This window comes from Arachis ipaensis, chromosome B1 (genome assembly GCF_059453495.1).
Source record: "Arachis ipaensis isolate K30076 ecotype BB chromosome B1, ASM5945349v1, whole genome shotgun sequence".
Classification (NCBI taxonomy): domain Eukaryota; kingdom Viridiplantae; phylum Streptophyta; class Magnoliopsida; order Fabales; family Fabaceae; genus Arachis; species Arachis ipaensis.
Genome location: NC_142436.1, coordinates 86,545,978 through 86,557,027, shown reverse-complemented (window position 1 = coordinate 86,557,027; position 11,050 = coordinate 86,545,978). Strand labels below are relative to the sequence as shown.

The window sequence follows — 11,050 nt, the reverse complement described above, 5'->3', positions numbered from 1 at the left end:
TGCACCTTTTAGACGTGTAAAACGCCCTATATATGCAATCCAGGCGTTTAACGCCAGACTGCAGCATGTTTCTGGCGTTAAACGCCACTTCTTTGCTTGTTTTGGGCATTTAACGTCAGTCTATAGCATGTTTCTGGTGTTGAACGCCAGTCTGGTGCATGTTTCTGGCGTTAAACGCCAGTCTGAAGCTTGTTTCTGGCGTTTAATGCCAGCTTTCCTCTGGGTGCAATCCTGGTGTTTAAACGCCAGACTGCTGCTTGTTTCTGGCGTTTAACGCCAATTTCATGCTCTGTTCTGGCGTTAAACGCCAGCCAGATGCTCCTTACTGGCGTTTAAACGCCAGTAAGCCCTTCCTCAAGGGTGTGCTATTTTCAATGCTGTTTTTCATTCTGTTTTCGATTTTTCAGTAGTTTTTGTGACTCCACATGATCATCAACCTAATAAAACATGAAATAACAAAGAGAAAATAAAATAAAAATGATTAAATAACATTGGGTTGCCTCCCAACAAGCGCTTCTTTAATGTCAATAGCTTGACAGTGAGCTCTCATGGAGCCTCACAGATAATCAGAGCAAGGTTGGGACCTCCCAACACCAAACTTAGAGTTTGGTTGTGGGGGTTCAACACCAAACTTAGAGTTTAGTTGTGGCCTCCCAACACCAAACTTAGAGTTTGACTGTGGAGGCTTTGGTTGATTCTGCAGTGAGAGAAGATTTTCATGCTTCCTCTCCATGGTTACAGAAGGAGATCCTTGAGTTTTAAACACAAGGTTGTCCTCATTCAGTTGAAGGACTAATTCTCCTCTGTCCACATCAATAATAGCTTTTGCTGTGGCTAGGAAAGGTCTTCCAAGGATGATGGATTCATCCTCATCCTTCCCAGTATCCAAGATTATGAAATCAGCAGGGATGTAAAGGCCTTCAACCTTTACTAGCACGTCCTCTACTTGTCCATAAGCTTGTTTTCTGGAGTTGTCTGCCATTTCTAATGAGATTCTGGCAGCTTACACCTCAAAGATTCCCAGTTTCTCCATTACAGAGTGTGGCATGAGGTTTATCCCTGATCCAAGGTCACATAGAGCCTTCTCAAAGGTCCTGGTGCCTATGGTACAAGGTATTAAGAACTTTCCAGGATCCTGTTTCTTCTGAGGCAATCTCAGTTGATCCAGATCGCTCAGTTCATTGGTGAGCAAGGGAGGTTCATCTTCCCAAGTCTCATTACCAAATAATTTGGCATTCAGCTTCATGATTGCACCAAGGTACTTGGCAACTTGCTCTTTAGTAACATCTTCATTCTCTTCAGAAGAAGAATACTCATCAAAGCTCATGAATAGCATAAGGAGGTTCAAAGGAATCTCTATGGTCTCTAGATGAGCCTCAGATTCCTTTGGTTCCTCAGAGGGAAACTCCTTGTTGATCACTGGACGTCCCAGGAGGTCTTCCTCACTGGGATTCACGTCCTCTCCCTCCCTTATAGGTTTGGCCATGATGGTTAATTCAATGACCTTGCACTCTCTTTTTGGATTCTCTTCTGTATTGCTTGGGAGAGTACTGGGAGGGATTTCAGTGGCCCTTTTACTCAGCTGGCCCACTTGTGCCTCCAAATTTCTAATGGAGGACCTTGTTTCATTCATGAAACTTAGAGTAGCCCTAGATAGATCAGTGACTATGTTTGCCAAGCTAGATGGGGTCTGCTCAGAACTCTCTGCCTTTTGCTGAGTGGATGATAGAAAAGGCTTGCTATTGCTAAACCTGTTTCTTCCACCATTATTAAAGCCTTGTTGAGGCTTTTGTTGATCCTTCCATGAGAGATTTGGGTAATTTCTCCGTGAGGGATTATAGGTGTTTCCATAGGGTTCACCCATGTAATTCACCTCTGCTATTGCAGGGTTCTCAGGATCATAAGCTTCTTCCTCAGAAGATGCCTCTTGAGTACTGTTGGATACAGCTTGCATTCCAATTCAAACTCTGAGAAATCATATTGACTTGCTGAGTCAATATTTTGTTCTGAGCCAATATGGTATTCAGAGTATCAATTTCAAGAACTCCTTTCTTCTGAGGCGTCCCATTACTTACAGGATTCCTCTCAGAAGTGTACATGAACTAGTTATTAGCAACTATGTCAATGAGTTCTTGAGCTTCTGCAGGCGTTTTCTTTAGGTGAATGGATCCACCTGCAGAATGGTCCAATGACATCTTTGATAGCTCAGATAGACCATCATAAAATATATCCAGAATGGTCCATTCTGAAAGCATGTCAGAAGGACACTTTTTGGTCAGTTGCTTATATCTCTCCCAAGCTTCATAGAGGGATTCACCTTCTTTCTGTCTGAAGGTTTGAACATCCACTCTAAGCTTACTAAGCTTTTGAAGAGGAAAGAACTTGGCTAAGAAAGCCGTGACCAGCTTATCCCAAGGGTTCAGGCTATCTTTAGGTTGAGAGTCCAACCATACTCTAGCTCTGTCTCTTACAGCAAACGGGAAAAGCATAAGCCTATAGACCTCGGGGTCAACCCCATTGATCTTAACAGTATCACAGATCTGCAAGAATTCAGTCAAGAACTGAAAAGGATCTTCAGATGGAAGTCCATGAAATTTGCAGTTCTGTTGCATCAGAGAAACTAATTGAGGTTTAAGCTCAAAATTTTTTGCTCCAATGGCAGGGATTGAGATGCTTCTTCCATGTAAAGTGGAATTAGGTGCAGTAAAGTCACCAAGCATCCTCCTTGCATTGCTATTATTTTCGGCCATATCTTCTTCTTTTTCAAAAATTTCTATCAGATTTTCTCCAGAAAGTTGTGCTTTAGCTTCCTTTAGCTTCCTCTTCAGAGTCCTTTCAGGTTTAGGATCAGCTTCAACAAGAATGTTCTTATCCTTGTTCCTGCTCATATGAAAAAGAAGAAGAAAGCAGAAAAGAAAATATGGAATCCTCTATGTTACAGTATAGAGATTCCTTTATGTGAGTAGAAGAAAGTAAGAATAGAAGAAGGAAAAGATGAGAATCCAAACACAGGGGTGAGGATAGAAGTGTTAATGGATGAATAAATAAATAGAGGGAGATTAGAGTTGAGAGAAGAATTCGAAAATTTAACAAAATAAAATAAAAATATTTTAAATTTAAATTTAAAATTTGAAAAATAAAATTGAAATTAAATTAAATTAAAATTAAAACAATTAGTTAATTAAAACGAAATTTTGAAAAAGAGGGAAGGGATTTTCGAAAATTAAAGGTAGAGAGTTAGTTGGGTAGTTTTGAAAAAGATATGATTGAAACAAAAAGATATGATTGATTAAAAGAGATTTGAAATTTGTTTTTGAAAAAGATATGACTGAAATTGAAAAAGATATGATTGAAACAAAAAGATAAGATTAATTGAAAAAGATTTGAAAATCAATTTTAAAAAGATAAGAGGTTAGGGGAGAAGTTAGAAAGAATTTTGAAATTGATTTTGAAAAAGATATGATAAGGAATTGAAAAGATTTAATTTTGAAAACTAAAGTTGATTACTTGACTAACAAGAAACAAAAAGATATGATTTTAAAATTTAAAGATTGAACCTTTCTTAATAGACAAGTAACAACTTAATATTTTTGAATCAATCATATTAAATGTTGGTATTAATTTCGAAAATATGAAATAAAAATAAGAAAAAGATTTTTGAAAATCAATTTGAAATTTTCAAAAATTATGAAAGAAAAATGAAAAGGATTTGATTTTTGAAAAATATTTTGAAAAAGATAAGATTTTCAAATTGAAAATTTTAGTTGACTCATAAGAAACAATTGAATTTTAAAAATTTTTGAAAGAGTCAATCCAAATTTTCGAAATTTTTAGAGAGAAAAAGGGAAAGATATTTTTGATTTTTGAATTTTTAATGATGAGAGAGAGAAAAACATAAAATTGACACAAAACATAAAAATTATGAATCAAAACAACTAATGCATGCAAGAACACTATGAATGTTAAGATGAACACCAAGAACACTTTGAATATCAAGATGAACATCAAGACTTATTTTTGAAAATTTTTAAGAAAAGAAAAACATGCAAGACACCAAACTTAGAAATTTGCAAACTTTAGACACTAACAAATTGAAAATGCATATGAAAAACTAGAAAAGACACAAAACAAGAAAATAAGAGGATCAAACAAGAAGACTGGCCAAGAACAACTTGAAGATCATGAAGAACATATGATGAATTTTCGAAAATTCTTGAGAAAAACAAACACATGCAAGACACCAAACAAAAAAAATTGACTCTAGACTCAAACAAGAAACACAAAATATTTTTGATTTTATGATTTTATTAAAAATATTTTTTTTTGGATTTTCGAAAATTAATTTTGTAAAAATGAAAAAGGAAAAAGAAAAAAAATTTTGTATATTTTTTTTTCGAAAATAAGAAGTAAAAAAAAAGCTTAAAAATAAAATAAAATAAAATTACCTAATCTGAGCAACAAGATGAACCGTCAGTTGTCCAAACTCGAACAATCCCTGGCAACGTCGCCAAAAACTTGGTGTGCGAAATCGTGATCATTCCTTCCTTGGTAACGGCGCTAAAAACTCAATACGCACGTTCATGTTCTTAATTCTGTTTCACAACTTCGTACAACTAACCAGCAAGTGCACTGGGTCGTCCAAGTAATAAACCTTACGTGAGTAAGGGTCGATCCCACGGAGATTGTCGGCTTGAAGCAAGCTATGGTCACCTTGTAAATCTCAGTCAGGCGGATTCAACTGATTTTATGAATTGATAAGTAAAAGATAAATAAAATATAAAATAGGATAGTGGTACTTATGTAATTCATTGGTGAGAATTTCAGATAAGCGTATAGAGATGCTTTCGTCCCTCTAAACCTCTGCTTTCCTGCTGTCTTCATCCAATCCTTCCTACTCCTTTCCATGGCAAGCTGTATGTTAAGCATCACCGTTGTCAATGGCCACCTGTCCTTTCAGTGAAAATGGTCCAATGCACTGTCACTGCATGGCTAATCATCTGTCGGTTCTCGATCATACTGGAATAAGATCCATTGATCCTTTTGCGTCTGTCACTACGTCCAGCACTCGCGAGTTTGAAGCTCGTCACAGTCATTCAATCCCTGAATCCTACTCGGAGTACCACAGACAAGGTTTAGACTTTCCGGATTCTCAAGAATGGCCGTCCATGGGTTCTAACTTATACCACGAAGACACTAATAACTCAGACTCGGTCCCCTGTATTAGATATCCAAGAGATATCCATTCAATCTAAAGTAGAACGGAAGTGGTTGTCAGGCACGCGTTCATAAGTTGAGAATGATGATGAACGTCACGATCATCACATCCATCATATTGAAGTGCGAATGAATATCTTAGAAGCGGAATAAGTTGAATTGAATAGAAAAACAGTAGTACTTTGCATTAATTTTTGAGGAATAGCAGAGCTCCACACCTTAATCTATGGTATGTAGAAACTCTATCGTTGAAAATACACAAGTGATAAATGTTCAGGCATGGCCGAATGGCCAGCCCTCACAAAAGTCTAAGATAGCATAAAACTAATCAAAGATAATCCAAAAGAGATAAACATAATAGTAAAAAGTCCTATTTATACTAAACTAGTTACTAGGGTTTGCAGAATTGAGTAAATGATGCAGAAATCCACTTCTGGGTCCCACTTGGTGTGTGCTTGGGCTGAGCATTGAGCTTTACACTTGTAAAGGCTTCTCTTGGAGTTGAACGCCAGTTTGTAGCCTGTTTCTGGCGTTGAACTCCACTTTGCAACCTGTTTCTGGCATTTGACTCCAGAATGCAGCATGGAACTGGAATTGAATACCAGTTTACATCGTCTATCCTTATTCAAAGTATGGACTATTATATATTGGTGGAAATCTCTGGATGTCTACTTTCCAACGCAATTGAGAGCGCGCCATTTGGAGTTCTGTAGCTCCAGAAAATCCATTCCGAGTGCAGAGAGGTCAGAATCCAACAACATCAGCAGTCCTTTTTCAGCCTGAATCAGATTTTTGCTCAAGTCCCTCAATTTTAGCCAGAAATTACCTGATATCACAGAAAAATACACAAACTCATAGTAAAGTCCAGAAATGTGATTTTTAATTAAAAAATAATAAAAATATAATGAAAATTAATTAAATCAGACTAAAAACATACTAAAAACAATGCCAAAAAGCGTATAAATTATCCGCTCATCAGATCCCACGGAGATTGTCAGCTTGAAGCAAGCTATGGTCATCCTTTTAAATCTCAGTCAGGCAGATTTAAATGGTTATAAGGTTTTGATAATTAAAAGATAAATAAAACATAAAATAAGATAAAGTTACTTATGTAATTCATTGGTGGGAATTTCAGATAAGTGTATGTAGATGCTTTGTTGCTTCTGAACCTCTACTTTCCTATTGCCTTCTTCCAACTGTGCGTTACCTCCTTCCATGGCAAGCTGTATGATCCTCTCGGATGAAAACAAATCCATATGCGCTGTCACCGCACGGATAATCATCTGTCGGTTCCGGGTAGCATCGGAATAGGACCATTGTCCTTTTGCACACTGTCACTGCGCCTAACATTCGCAAGTTTGAAGCTCATCATAGTCATCCCTTCCCAGATCCTACTCGGAATACCACAGACAAGGTTTAAACTTTCCGGATCTCAAGAATGCTGCCAATGGTTCTAGCCTATACCACGATGGTTCTAATATCAGATTCAGTTACTCTGTTGTCAGGAGAGGCAAAGTAAATCATTGATTAAGGACCCAAGAGAATATACTCCGGCTGTCGTCCAATGACTACATTGAACATCATGTAGACCGCTTTGTGGTTGTCAGGCACGCAATCTTGGCTAAGCGAGTAACGAAGATTGGGTGATTGTCACGGGTTACCCCTTCATTCTGACTTAACTGAATTAAGAACAAGAGTATATCTTGGAGAAGAGGTAGGCGTGAATTGAAGGAAAAATAATAGTACTTGCATTAATTCATGAAGAATAGCAGAGCTCCACACCTTAATCTATGGGGTGTAGAAACTCCACCGTAGAAAATACATAAGTGGAAAGAGGTCTAGGCATGGCTGTGAGGCCAGCCTCCCAAATGTAACATAAGTGATCCAAATATGTAAAATTCGGTCAATAGATGTAAAATAAACCTCTAAAAGTAGTTTTTATACTAAACTAGTAACTAGGGTTTACAGAAAATGAGTAACTAAGTGCAGATAGTGCAGAAATCTACTTCTGGGGCCCACCTGGTGTGTGCCTGGGCTGAGCATTGAAGCTTTTTAGTGCTTAGGCTGTTCCTGGAGTTAAACGCCAGCTTTGGTGCTAGAAATTCACCTCAAAAGTCCATCAAGACCACTTCTATGAAGTTGTGGCCAAGAAATAGGTGATCCCCGAGGTCCCCTTCATACTCAAAAAGAGTGAATATCCGGAGATCTGACGTGAGGTTCGAAGAAGAGGTTGGGAAGCTCTCACCAACCCCATCCAACAAGTTGGAATCTTTTTGTTCAAGAGTTCTATGCTAATGCATGGATCACTAAGAACCATGATCAAAGTGTGAACCCGAACCCAAAGAATTGGCTCACAATGGTTCGGGGGAAATACTTGGATTTCAGTTAGGAAATTGTGAGGTTGGCATTCAACTTGCCAATAATGAGAGGAGATCCTCATCCTTTCACTAGAAGAGTTAACTTTGATCAAAGGTTAGACCAGGTCCTCATGGACATCTATGTGGAAGGAGTGCAATGGAAGAGAGACTCCAAAGGTAAGCCGGTTCAACTGAGAAGGCTTGACCTCAAGCCCGTGGCTAGAGGATGGTTAGAGTTCATCCAACGCTCTATCATTCCTACTAGCAACCGGTCTAAAGTTACTGTGGACCGGACTATCATGATCCATAGTATCATAATTGGAGAGAAAGTAGAAGTTTATGAGATCATATCTCTAGAACTATACAAGGTGGCTGACAAGCCCTCCACTTTGGCAAGGTTAGCCTTTCCTCATCTCATCTGTCACCTATGCAATTCAGCCGGAGTTGTCATAGAGGAAGACTAATGTGGGGCGTAAGTCGGCCAATTAAGAAATCAATATAGGAAATACGTTGCGAGTATAGCTCTTAACCATCCGCCTCATCAATTTAGAAAGGTTGTCACAAAAGTTTAGAATAAAAATAGTGGGAGTATGAGTCCCAGGTCGTCTCCCAACGAGTTGCTAAAAAGGGTGCTATCTCATTAATCAGGAGTTTTCTGGGTAATTTTGAGTTTGAGCAATGGGCAAATAAATAATTATAAATTAAAGCAATGAAAATTAAAAGAGATTATATATTTAAATTAAAAAGCCTTGACTGGAGGAATGATTAATTGGAAGTTCTATCCTTGTTGGAATTCTCCCCAAGTGTAGTATAAAGAGGTTGTTATTTCACTTAGTTAACCCTTACTAAATAAAGGAAAGTCAAGTGATTGAGCTAACTCTTATTCGCAAATCCTAGTCCTCTCCCTCGAGAAGGTCTAGCATTAGTAAATACAGAATTAGCCAACAACTTCCAATTTAACTATTCACTTGAGCATTCCAACTCAAGTGTCTCCTCTTAATCAGCCCCCATATCAAGTTAGGAGTCTACTCCATCAACATAGATACCATCTTCGTTATTGGGAGTTTGGAATAGAAAAGAGACATAATAATTTAAATAAAATAGAGATTCAAAATTAATTAAAAGTAAAAGTAATCCTTTGCATTAATAAATTCTAAAAATAATCCAATTGTAACTCTAAACAAGAATTAAGAATATGGAATAATAAAAGAGTAAGAAAACAAACTAGAATAGTATCTTCAACGGAGGTGATGACTCTTCAATATCCAAAGCAAAAGCAATAAACTATGAAACTATCAATGTAAAAGAAAACCTAGAGGAAGAGTAATTTTTCTCTCTAGATTCAGATCTAAAAACTAAAAACTATGCTAATGAGAATGTGTCTTAAGTCTCTGCACGTTCCTTGGCTCTAGTCTGGGTTTCTTGGCTGAAAACTGAGTCAAAACTCGGCCCGAAATCGCCCCCAGCATTTTCTGTTATTTCTGCAGATTGCGCTTGTCACGCGTACGCGTCACTGGTTGTTTTGGCGTGTCACGCGTACACGTCATCCACGCGCACGAGTCTCTGTGCAAACTCTGGTCCACGCGTACGCGTCAGGCACGCGCACGCGTCGCTGCAAATTTCCCATATCGCGCGCTTGCGTGAGCCAGGCGTGCACGTCGATGCTCGCTGGTTATCTCCTTGGTTTCTTGTGTTCCTTCCATTTTTGCAAGCTTCCTCTCCATTCTCTAAGCCATTTCTGCCCTATAAAGCCTAAAACACTTAACACACGGATCACGACATCAAATGGTATAAAGGAGAATTAAAATATACAAACTAAAGATCTCTAGGAAGCAAGTTTTCAACCATAGAACAAAACTAGGAAGGAATTGTAAAATCATGCAAATCATATGAAACCACTCAATTGAACACAAGATAAACCATAAAATAGTGGTTTATCAATATCCCCACACTTAAACATTAGCATGTCTTCATGCTTAGCTCAAGGAGATAAAATAAATGAGTAGGGAAAAGTAAGACTCATGCAATGCAATGCAACCTATGTATGAATGCAACTGTATACTAAGATGATTCTGTCTACTTGGTTAAAAGTAAATAAGCTCTTCAAGACAAACATAAATCAGATATCACTAATTAAAATCATACAGTAAGGACAGGTAAACTTGTAAGAAGACAGCTCATGAAAGCAGGGAACATAGAATCAAGCATTGAACCCTCACTGATAGTATATGTGCACTCTAATCACTCTAGTGTATAGGGTAATCACTCTACTCTTCTCTAGTCATGCTTTCTAAACTTTTTTCTTCACCTAACCAATCAACAAATGTTTAATGCACCAATGCAAACATCATGAGGTCTTTTCAAGGTTGCAATGGGGCTAAGGTAAAGGTGAGGGTATATATATGGCTAAGTGAGCTATAAATTGAATCCTTGATCAACCTAAGCTTTCACCTATACATACACTCTATATACTATTTACAATCATGCCTAGCTACCCAAAGTTCCCACTTTTGCATCAAATACTCATGTATCAACCTTTCTTTTAACTTGTATCACATATGCATTGATTTTTTTTTCATTAACTTAATATCCGGGGTGTCTGGGTCTTCTTCAGGTGGGTGGTTACCAACAAGTAGCTCCTTGAGGTATGTAAATCGGTGCTTGTTATGGTGCTCTCTTTGCTTTCCCTGCCGGTCAAGCCGGTCTAACCTCTGAATTACCTCTAGGAGTAGCTGATTTGTTGAAGGTTCTTGTGATGTGGAAGGAGAAGGAATATCTCTGGCTGGTTCTGCAGGCCAGCTAGTAGTGGCTACTGGAAGTCTGATATACTTCCTGTTAGGGACGTACTAATCATCCCGGTCCCCAGCTCTGTAGGAGACTCCGGCTGCTGGACTAGATCTAAAACCAAGGCGGGAAAAGGTAGGTTTCCCGCAATCTGTACGTGTCCCATAGCATGCCGAAGGTGTCTTGGTAAATTGAGAGGCTGGTCTGTAAGGATACACCATAGTAGAGCAGCCATGTCTGCAGTGAAGGGGGACTCGTGAGTGCTCGAAAAGACGTAATGGGACATAATCTGTGCCCATACTCGAGCCTCTGATGAGCGGATAATTTATACGCTTTTTGACATTGTTTTTAGTATGTTTTTAGTAGGATCTAGTTACTTTTAGGGATGTTTTCATTAGTTTTTATGTTAAATTCACATTTCTGGACTTTACTATGAGATTGTGTATTTTTCTGTGATTTCAGGTATTTTCTGACTGAAATTGAGGGACTTGAGCAGAAATCAGATTCAGAGGTTGAAGAAGGACTGCTGATGCTGTTGGATTCTGACCTCCCTGCACTCAAAGTGGATTTTCTGGAGCTATAGAACTCGAAATGGCGCGCTTCCAATTGCGTTGGAAAGTCGACATCCAGGGCTTTCCAGCGATATATAATAGTCTATACTTTGGCCAAGAATAGACGACGTAAACTGGCATTCA

At 38.3% G+C, this 11,050-nt stretch overlaps 1 non-coding gene across 1 annotated transcript; it reads left to right on the top strand.

Annotated features, from left to right (window-relative positions):
- The first annotated feature begins 2,249 nt into the window (after positions 1-2,249).
- On the top strand, positions 2,250-2,357 carry LOC148577340 (small nucleolar RNA R71). The gene has a single exon (XR_015903522.1). It is a non-coding gene; the product is annotated as a small nucleolar RNA R71 (small nucleolar RNA).
- The last annotated feature ends 8,693 nt before the right edge of the window (positions 2,358-11,050 follow it).